Source organism: Arachis hypogaea, chromosome 11, assembly GCF_003086295.3.
Source record: "Arachis hypogaea cultivar Tifrunner chromosome 11, arahy.Tifrunner.gnm2.J5K5, whole genome shotgun sequence".
Lineage (NCBI taxonomy): Eukaryota > Viridiplantae > Streptophyta > Magnoliopsida > Fabales > Fabaceae > Arachis > Arachis hypogaea.
The window spans coordinates 116,978,819-116,989,852 of NC_092046.1; the positions used below are offsets into that span (position 1 = coordinate 116,978,819).

General features: G+C 40.3%; 1 non-coding gene across 1 annotated transcript; it reads left to right on the forward strand.

Moving 5' to 3' along the window:
• Positions 1–1,423: 1,423 nt before the first annotated feature.
• Positions 1,424–1,530, forward strand: LOC112725938 (small nucleolar RNA R71). Its single transcript, XR_003165016.1, has one exon. It is a non-coding gene; the product is annotated as a small nucleolar RNA R71 (small nucleolar RNA).
• The last annotated feature ends 9,504 nt before the right edge of the window (positions 1,531–11,034 follow it).

An 11,034-nucleotide genomic window follows, 5' to 3' on the forward strand; every position in this document is an offset into this window, starting at 1 on the left:
AGCTCTTGCTGTGGCTAGGAAAGGTCTTCCTAGGATGATGGATTCATCCTCTTCCTTTCCAGTATCCAAGACTATGAAATCAGCAGGGATGTAAAGGCCTTCAACCTTTACTAATACGTCCTCTACTTGTCCATAAGCCTGTTTTCTTGAATTATCTGCCATCTCTAATGAGATTTTAGCAGCTTGCACCCCATAGATTCCCAGTTTCTCTATTACAGAGAGGGGCATGAGGTTTATTCCTGAACCAAGGTCACACAGAGCCTTAAAGATCATGGTGCCTATGGTACAAGGTATTGTGAACTTTCCAGGATCCTGTCTCTTCTGAGGCAATGTCAGTTGATCCAGATCACTTAGTTCATTGATGAACAAGGGAGGTTCAACTTCCCAAGTATCAATGCCAAATAATTTGGCATTCAGCTTCATGATTGCACCAAGAAACTTGGCTGTTTGCTCTTCAGTAACATCCTCATTCTCTTCAGAAGAGGAATACTCATCAGAGCTCATGAAGGGCATAAGGAGGTTCAATGGAATCTCTATGGTCTCTAGATGAGCCTCAGAGTCCTTTGGTTCCTCAGAGGGAAGCTCCTTATTGGTCACTGGACGTCCCAGGAGGTCTTCCTCCTTGGGATTTACGTCCTCCTCTCCTTCTTTGGGTTCTGCCATGGTGCTTATGTCAATGGCCTTGCATTCTCCTTTTGGATTTTCTTCTGTATTGCTTAGGAGAGTACTAGGAGGGATTTCAGTGATCCTCTTACTCAGCTGGCCCACTTGTGCTTCCAAATTTCTAATGGAAGACTTAGTTTCATTCATGAAACTCACAGTGGCCTTAGATAGATCAGAGACTAAATTTGCTAAGCTAGATGGATTCTGCTCAGAATTCTCTGTCTGTTGCTGAGTGGATGATGGAAAAGGGTTGCTATTGCTAAACCTGTTTCTTCCACCATTATTAAAGCCTTGTTGAGGCTTTTGATCCTTCCATGAGAAATTTGGGTGATTTCTCCATGATGAGTTATAGGTGTTTCCATAAGGTTCACCTAAGTAATTCACCTCTGCTATTGCAGGGTTTTCAGGATCATAAGCTTCTTCTGCATAAGAAGCCTCTTGAGTACTGTTGGATGCAGCTTGCATTCCATTCAGACTCTGAGAAATCATATTGACTTGCTGAGTCAATATTTTGTTCTGAGCCAATATGGCATTCAGAGTATCAACTTCAAGAACTCCCTTCTTCATAGGCGTCCCATTACTCACAGGATTCCTCTCAGAAGTGTACATGAACTGGTTATTAGCAACCATGTCAATGAGTTCTTGAGCTTCTGCAGGCGTTTTCTTTAGGTGAATGGATCCACCTGCAGAAGTATCCAATGACATTTTAGCTAAGTCAGACAGACCATCATAGAAGATATCCAGGATGGTCCATTCTGAAAGCATGTCAGTAGGACACTTTTTGGTCAGTCCTTTGTATCTCTCCCAAGCTTCATAGAGGGATTCACCATCTTTTTGTTTGAAGGTTTGAACATCCACTCTAATCTTACTAAGCTTTTGAGGAGGAAAGAACTTGGCTAAGAAAGCCTTGACCAGCTTATCCCATGAGTTCAGGCTATCCTTAGGTTGAGAATCCAACCAGAGTCTAGCTCTGTCTCTTACAGCAAAAGGGAAAAGCATGAGCCTGTAGACTTTAGCATTTACTCCATTAGTCTTAACAGTATCACAGATCTGCAAGAATTCAGTTAAGAACTGAAAAGGATCTTCAGATGGAAGTCCATGGAACTTGCAATTCTGCTGCATCAGAGAAACTAGCTGAGGTTTCAGCTCAAAATTGTTTGCTCCAATGGCAGGAATGGAGATGCTTCTTCCATGTAAATTGGAATTTGGTGCAGTAAAGTCACCAAGCATCTTCCTTACATTATTATTATTTTCGGCTGCCATATCATTTTCCTGTTTGATAATTTCTGACAGGTGCTTGCTGGTTTGTTGTAATTCAGCTTCTCTTAGTTTCTTCTTCAGAGTCCTTTCAGGTTCTGGATCTGCTTCAACAAGAATATTCTTGTCCTTGCTCCTGCTCATATGACAAAGAATAGGGCACAGAAAAATAATAATAATAGAGATCCTCTTTTTTTTTTTTTGAGTAAGGGAGAGATGTTAGTAGATGAATAAACAAATAGAAGGAGATGAGAGAGAAGAAAATTTTCGAAAATAATTTTTGAAAAGGAGTTAGTGATTTTCGAAAATGGTTTTTTGAAAAATGTTAGTAATTTTCGAAAAATTTTTTTTTTTAAATTCAAAGATTAAAATAATTAGTTAATTAAAAAGAAATTTTGAAAAAGGGGGAAGATATTTTCGAAAATTAGAGAGAGAGAGTTAGTTAGGTGGTTTTGAAAAAGATAAGAAACAAACAAAAAGTTAGTTAGTTAGTTGAAACAAATTTTGAAAAGATAAGAAGTTAGGAAGTTAGAAAAGATATTTTGAAATCAAATTTTTGAAAAAGATAGGATGAGAAGACATTTTTGAAAAGATATGATAAAAATTAGTTTTGAAAAAGATTTGATTTTTAAAATCACAATTAATGACTTGATTCACAAGAAATCACAAGATATGATTCTAGAACTTAAAGTTTGAATCTTTCTTAACAAGCAAGTAACAAACTTGAAATTTTTGAATCAAAACATTAATTGCTATTGTTATTTTCGAAAATTTGGTATAAAAATAAGAAAAATATTTTTGAAAAATATTTTTGGAATTTTCGAAAATAACTAAGAAATTTGAAAAAGATTTGATTTTTGAAAAAAAAAAGGATTTTGAAAAAGATAAGATTTTTAAAATAAAAATTTGATTTGACTCATAAAAACAACTAGATTTTTAAAAATGTTTGAAAAAGTCAAATCTAATTTTCGAATTTATGAGAGAGAAAAAAAAAAGAAAAATGATGCAATGCATGAAATTTTTAGATCAAAACAATGAATGCATGCAAGAATGCTATGAATGTCAAGATGAACACCAAGAACACTATGAAGATCATGATGAATATCAAGAACATATTTTTGAAAAAATTTTTATGCAAAGAAAACATGTAAGACACCAAACTTAGAAATCTTTCATGTTTAGACTCTAAGAAACGAAAAATGCACATGTAAAACAAGAAAAGACACAAAACATGAAAACATCAAGATCAAACAAGAAGACTTACCAAGAACAACTTGAAGATCATGAAGAACACTATGAATGCATGATTAATTTCAAAAAAATGCAAGATGCACATGCAATTGACACCAAACTTATAACATGACTCAAGACTCAAACAGGAAACAGAAAAATATTTTTGATTTTTGTGATTTTCTAATTTTTTTTGGATTTTTTTCGAAAGTTAATTGAAAAAGGAAAATAAGGATTCCAAAATTTTTAATATGAATTCCAGGAATCTTGCATTCTTAGTCTAAAGCTTCAGTCCAGGAATTAGACATGACTCACTAGCCAGCCAAGCTTTCAATGAAAGCTCCGGTCCAAAACACTAGACATGCCAATGGCCAGCCAAGCTTCAGCAAGATATCAGAATATACTGCTCATTACTTATCAAATATGTAACTTGCCTCTATGCTGATGGTTTGGAAGCCTCAGTCCAAAATAATTTAGACATGGCTTTTCAGCCAGCCAGGCTTCACATGCTTCATGAAACACTAAAATTCATTCTTAAAAATTTTGAATAAAAATATATTTTTGAAAACATTTTTTTTTCGAAAACAGGTGAGAAAATTTTGAAATATTTTTGAAAAAATTTTTGAAAAGAAAACAAAAAAAAATTACCTAATCTGAGCAACACGATGAACCGTCAGTTGTCCATACTCGAACAATCCCCGGCAACGGCGCCAAAAACTTGGTATGCGAAATTGCTACTCAGGTTGTGAATTGTTGTTCAAAATTGATTCCCTGGTAATGGCACCAAAAACGGATGCACAGGACCATGGTCTAAACATATCTTCACAACTTCGCATAACTAACCAGCAAGTGCACTAGGTCGTCCAAGTAATACCTTACGTGAGTAAGGGTCGAATCCCACGGAGATTGTCGGTATGAAGCAAGCTATGGTCACCTTGTAAATCTCAGTCAAGTGGATATCAAATGGTTATGGAGTTTTCGAAATTAATTAATAAAATAGGGATAGAAATACTTATGTAATTCATTGGTGAGAATTTCAGATAAGCGAATGGAGATGCTTTCGTTCCTCTGAACCTCTGCTTTCCTGCTATCTTCATCCAGTCAGTCTTACTCCTTTCCATGGCTGGCTTTATGTGATACATCACCATTGTCAATGGCTACTTTCGGTCTTCTCACGGGAAAATGATCCAAATGCCCTGTCACGGCACGGTTAATCGTCTGGAGGCATCACCCTTGTCAATGGCTTCATCTTATCCTCTCAGTGAAAATGGTCAACGCACCCTGTCACGGCACGGCTATTCATCTGTCGATTCTCGATCATGCTGGAATAGGATTTACTATCCTTTTGCGTCTGTCACTACGCCTGGCAATCGCGAGTTTGGAGCTCGTCACAGTCATTCAGTCATTGAATCCTACTCGAAATACCACAGACAAGGTTTAGACCTTCCGGATTCTCTTGAATGCCGCCATCATTCTAGCTTACGCCACGAAGATTCCGATTAAGAGATCTAAGAGATACTCATTCAACGGAAGTGGTTGTCAGGCACGCGTTCATAGGGAATGATGATGATTGTCACGTTCATCACATTCAGATTGAAATACGAATGAATATCTTAGAAGCGAAACAAGATGAATTGAATAGAAAACAGTAGTACTTTGCATTAATCTTTGAGGAACAGTAGAGCTCCACACCTTAATCTATAGAGTGCAGAAACTCTACCATTGAAAATACATAAGTGAAAGGTCCAGGCATGGCCGAGAGGCCAGCCCTTCAAACGTGATCTAAGATAGCATACAACTGATCAAAGATGTCTAATACAATAGTAAAAGGTCCTATTTATAATAAACTAGCTACTAGGGTTTACAGAAGTAAGTAATTGATGCATAAATTCACTTCCGGGGCCCACTTGGTGTGTGCTTGGGCTGAGCTTGAGTGTTGCACGTGTAGAGGTCCTTCTTAGAGTTGAACGCCAGTTTTTGTGCCAGTTTGGGCGTTCAACTCTGGTTTTGGCTCCTTTTCTGGCGCTGGACGCCAGATTTGGGCAGAAAGCTGGCATTAAACGCCAGTTTACGTCGTCTATTCTTGGCCAAAGTATGGACTATTATATATTGCTAGAAAGCCCTAGATGTCTACTTTCCAACGCAATTAGAAGCGCGCCATTTCGAGTTCTGTAGCTCCAGAAAATCTACTTTGAGTGCATGGAGGTCAGAATCCAACAGCATCAGCAGTCCTTCTTCAACCTCTGAATCTAATTTCTGCTCAAGTCCCTCAATTTCAGCCAGAAAATACCTGAAATCACAGAAAAACACACAAACTCATAGTAAAGTCCAGAAATGTGAATTTAACATAAAAACTAATGAAAACATCCCTAAAAGTAACTAGATCCTACTAAAAACATACTAAAAATAATGCCAAAAAGCGTATAAATTATCCGCTCATCAAGATCCCAACCATCACCTCAGCAACTTCAGAAGCAGAATGTACCTCACCGACGCCTCAGACGCCATTCGCTGCAAAGCTTTTCCAATGACTCTCACGAAGACAGCAATCAGATGGTTCGACAACCTACCTCCAAAGTCCATTTCCAACTTTGATGACCTGGCCAAAAAATTCCTGGCTAGATTCTCCATCCAGAAAGACAAGGCTAAGCACGCCCCCAGTCTACTAGGTATCAAGTAAAGAGATCGGGAAAGTCTTCGCAACTACATGGAAAGATTCAACAAAACGTGCCTAGACATACAAAGCTTACAAACAGAGGCAGCCGTCATGGGCCTCATCAACGGCCTACGAGAAGGACCTTTCAGCCAATCTATATCAAAGAAATATCCCACATTCCTAGATGAGGTACAAGAGTGGGCAGAGAAGTACATCAACATGGAAGAAAATTCCCGACTGAGAGAAGCCTCGAAATCCGGTTTTACCTACTGAGATAAAGATAAAGAATCCAAGAAGAAGAAAGATCAAACGGGCAAAAAAATAAAAAAGTATCATAATTACACCCCTCTTCGGGTGTCCCTTGTAGATATTTACAAAGAAGTCTATAACACATAAAAGATACCCCCAGCTCGACCACTCAAAGGCAAAAGAGGAGGAGGAAATCGGAACGAATACTGCGAATATCATCGGGTCCGAGGACATTCCACCAACGTTGTGCTTCGACTTAAAAAACATCATAGAAAAGTTAGTAAGGGAAGGAAAACTAAATCGGTATCTAGCCACCCGAGATGATGAACAAAGAAAAAGACGAAGAGATGAAGATGTCGGACAAGCTGAGCGATCACCTCGTACGCCAGAAAGACATGTCCATATGATACACGGAGGATTTGCAGGAGGTGGAATCTCCAAATCATCCCGCAAAAGATACCTCAAAGAAGTATATCATGTCGAAGGGAAGGAGGAAGCACCTGACATCCCTGCAATCACGTTCACCAAAAAAGACGCATCCGGTATCATCTCAGGACATGACGATCCCATGGTCATTACCATCATACTAGCAAACGCCAATCTCCACCGCACATTAATAGACCAAGGGAGTTCTGCCGACATCTTATTCAAAACTGCCTTCGACAAACTCGGCTTAGAAGAAAAGGAGCTTAGAGCATACCCGAACAGCCTGTTCGGACTGGGAGATATCCCAGTACAACCACTAGGATACATGTCGCTACATACAACCTTCGAAAAAGGGAACCAATCTAGAACACTCAAGATAGACTACATTGTGGTCGACGTGAGTTCAGCTTACAATGCCCTAATAGGTCAGACAACACTAAATCAACTCAACGCAATAGTCTCGACTCCACATCTATACATGAAATTCCCAACTACAGAAGGGATAGCTACGATAAAAGCAGATCAAAAGATGGCACGTCGCTGTTATAACGAAAGTCTAAACCTCAGAGGTAGAGGATAAGAGTTCCATACAATTGAGCTTGGAGGAGTTCAGAGACGTGAAGAACTCCGTCCACAACCTGAGGGAGAAATAGTGAAAGTTCAGATCGGGGATACCTCGGACAAAACAACTAATATTGGCACGATCCTGAAGGGAGACACAAAAGAATTACTAGTATAGTTCTTACGAGATAATGTCGATCTCTTCGCATGGAAAGCTACAGACATGCCAGGCATAGACCCAAAGCTAATGAGTCACAAGTTGGCAGTCCATCCAGGATCTCGGCCGGTACAACAGAGACGAAGAAAACTTGGGCCAGAATGATCCCAAGCTGTGGAAGAACAGGTACAAGCACTACTGGAGGCAGGATTCATAAGAGAAGTCAAGTACCCACTATGGCTAGCTAACGTCGTCTTGGTGAAAAAATCAAATGGGAAGTGGCGAATGTGCACCGACTACACTGACCTCAACAAAGCCTGCCCAAAAGATCCTTACTCACTCCCAAGTATCGACGCTCTGGTAGATGCTTCATCCGGATATAGATACCTCTCGTTTATGGATGCATATTCCGGATACAACCAAATTCCCATGTATCCACCAGATCAAGAAAAGACCTCGTTTTTTACGCCAAAAGCAAATTACTGCTATATTGTAATGCCTTTCGGTCTCAAGAATGTGGGAGCTACGTATCAAAGGCTAATGAATAAAGTATTTTCAGATCATATCGGAAAGATCATGGAAGTCTACGTGGACGACATGTTAATAAAGACACAAAATGAAGAGACATTATTGTCCGACCTGGCCTAAGTGTTCGACACTATAAGGAAGCATGACATGCGCCTCAATCCCACAAAATGCACTTTTACAATAGAAGCAGGCAAATTCTTAGGTTTCATGCTCACACAAAGAGAAATTGAAGCAAACCCAGACAAATGCCAGGCTATACTCAACATGAAGAGCCCGACTTGTGTGAGAGAGGTACAACAACTCAACGGGAGATTGGCAGCCTTATCAAGGTTCTTAGCAGGCTCAGCGATAAGATCTCTCCCCTTCTATGCCACTTTAAGGAAAGGAAAGAAGTTCGAATGGACAACGGAATGCGAGCAAGCCTTCCAGGATTTCAAAAACTTCCTGGGATGACCACCTATCCTAACTCGACCACGAAAGGAAGGACCACTCGTATTATACCTTGCAGTAGGAAGTCAGGCAGTAGCCTCAGCACTGGTTCGAGAGGACGACAAAGGGCAACAGCCTGTATATTTCATCAGTAAAGCGCTACAGGGATCCGAGCTGAACTACCAAAAAATAGAAAAGTTTGCCTATGCTCTCATACTGACATCTCGACGACTATGCCCGTACTTTCAGGCTCACACCATTAAGGTCCGGACCGACCAGCCCATAAAAGGGATACTGCAGAAAACAGATCTAGCAGGCAGAATTCTATAATGGGCAGTTGAGTTATCCGAGTTCAATCTGCAATATGAAGCTCGGACAGCCATCAAATCATAATACTTGGCCGACTTCATTGCAGAATTCACAGATACCCTGGAAACCCCCACAGAATGGAATCTCTACGTGGACGGGTCTTCAAATAAAACTGGAAGCGGCGTAGGTGTGATAATAGAAAGCAACCAAGGAACCCAAGTTGAGCTTTCCCTCAAATTTGGGTTCCCGGCTTCAAACAATTAGGCAGAATATGAAGCGTTACTAGCTGGTTTGAAGCTGGCTAAGGAGGTTGGAGCTCAAAAACTCAACATCTTCAGTGACTCACAAGTAGTCACCTCACAGATAACAGGGAGTTACCAAGCCAAAGATCCCACTATGAAAAAATATTTGGAAATAACCAAGGAACAGCTCGGACAACTCGGGAAATATAATATTTGCCACATACTCCGCGAACAAAATGCCCGAGCTGATGCACTCTCAAAGCTAGCCAGCACCAAACCAGGGGGCAACAATAGAAGCCTCATCCAGAAAATGCTACAGAACCCGTCAATCTCGGAAGCAGAAAAAGTCCTAGCTATAACAAGTCAGGATTAAGGATGGATGACCCCCATAATTAATTACCTCAAAAAAGAAACACTCCTTACAAACGAGAAGGAAGCAAAGAGTTTAAAATGGGAGGCTCAGTACTACACCATCATAAACAACACCCTATAGAAAAGAGGGATTTCAATACCATTGTTGAAATGTGTGCCGACCTCTAACACAAGGGAAGTTTTAGAGGAAGTACACAGTGGTATTTGTGGCAATCATCTCGGGACACAAGCTCTCACCAAAAAGGTACTTTGGGCGGGATTTTACTGGCTAACTCTACAAAAGGAAGCTACAGAATTTGTAAAGACATGTTCCCCATGCCAGAAACATGCCAAATTTCACATCGCCCTGCCAGAAGAGCTCATCAGCGTAACTTCACCTTGGCCATTTGCAAAATGGGGACTCGATCTTCTCGGACCCTTTCCTCAGGGATCAGGACAAGTTAAATTCCTCATAGTCGGAGTAGACTATTTCACAAAGTGGATTGAGGTAGAGCCCCTAGCCAACGCCACTACTGAAAGAAGCCGGAAATTCCTATATAGGAACATTGTCACGAGATTCGGGGTTCCATACTCCATCACCACAGACAATGGTATTCAATTCACAGATGCAGGCTTCAGGAGATTAGTAGCCGACTTGAACATAAAGCACCAGTTCACCTCCGTCGAACATCCTCAAGCCAATGGGCAAGCCGAAGCTGCCAACAAAGTTATATTGGCTGGGTTGAAACGGAGACTGCAAGATGCGAAGGGAGCTTGGGCTGAAGAACTTCCACAAGTCCTATGGGCATATCGAACAACGCCACATTCCACCACAAACGAATCACCATTTTGACTAGCATACGGAGTGGAGGCAATGATCCCAGTAGAGGTCGAGGAAGGGTCACCTAGAGTAGTTCACTACAATGAAGAAGCCAATTCTCAACTTCAAAGCGAAGAGCTCGACCTACTTTTGGAAATCCAAGAAAGTGTCCGGATCAGGGAAGAAGCGCTAAAGCGACGAATGGCTTCAAGATGTAATCAAAAGGTAGTGCCAAGAGGTTTCGTTGAGAAAGATCTCATCCTAATCCGAAATGATATCAGAACAACTCGACCCGGAGAAGGAAAGCTGGCAACAAACTGGAAAGGACCCTACCGAGTCATAGAAGTACTTGGAAAGGGCTACTACAGACTGTCCAAACTCGATGGATGAGAGCTTCCCAGATCATGGCACGCCTGCAACCTAAGAAGGTACTATAGCTAGAGAGGGTAAAAGATCTCATCATAGGATGCACTCTTTTTCCTGAAAAGGTTTTTTAATGAGGCACCAAGTTGAGATCCAGAAATTATCCGACTTAAAGGGATGAAAAACTCCCGCATGTATATATTTTCATTTGCTTTTGAATAAAATATATTTTAGATATTCTACAAAATTCTCAAGACATATTAATCTGAAGCATTCATCGTCCGATTATAAAGCAACAGATCGGCAGAAAGTGAAAAATAGATTCACTGCACGATCACGATAAAAGACCAATAAAGATGAAAACGCGATTCATCTAAAGGTCGACCAAAGAAAGACAGAAACCACCTTCTATAATTCGGCAAAGATGAACACAGAATAATGCAAGAAGTTATCGAAAGTGATCCGAAAAAAGAACCTGACGAGGTCTTATGGATTGCTAAATAATAACTTAAAGACTGGCCGACGTTGAGAAGTCAGACCAAGTCAACCCAAGTTATCAGCAAATCCCTGGAAAGAGGTCTGGCCAACCCTATAAAAGAGGAATTGCTATAACTTAGAAGAGATCGACATAAAGAAGTCGGTCTCCTACGAAAAACAAGTTATAAAAGTAATCCCTGAAAGAGACCTGATAAGGGTCCAAGAAAGAGGATTACAAAAATAACTTATAAAGAGGACGACGTAAAGAAGTCGACTGGTGCACAAAATTGTGATCATCAACAATGGCACCAAAGGA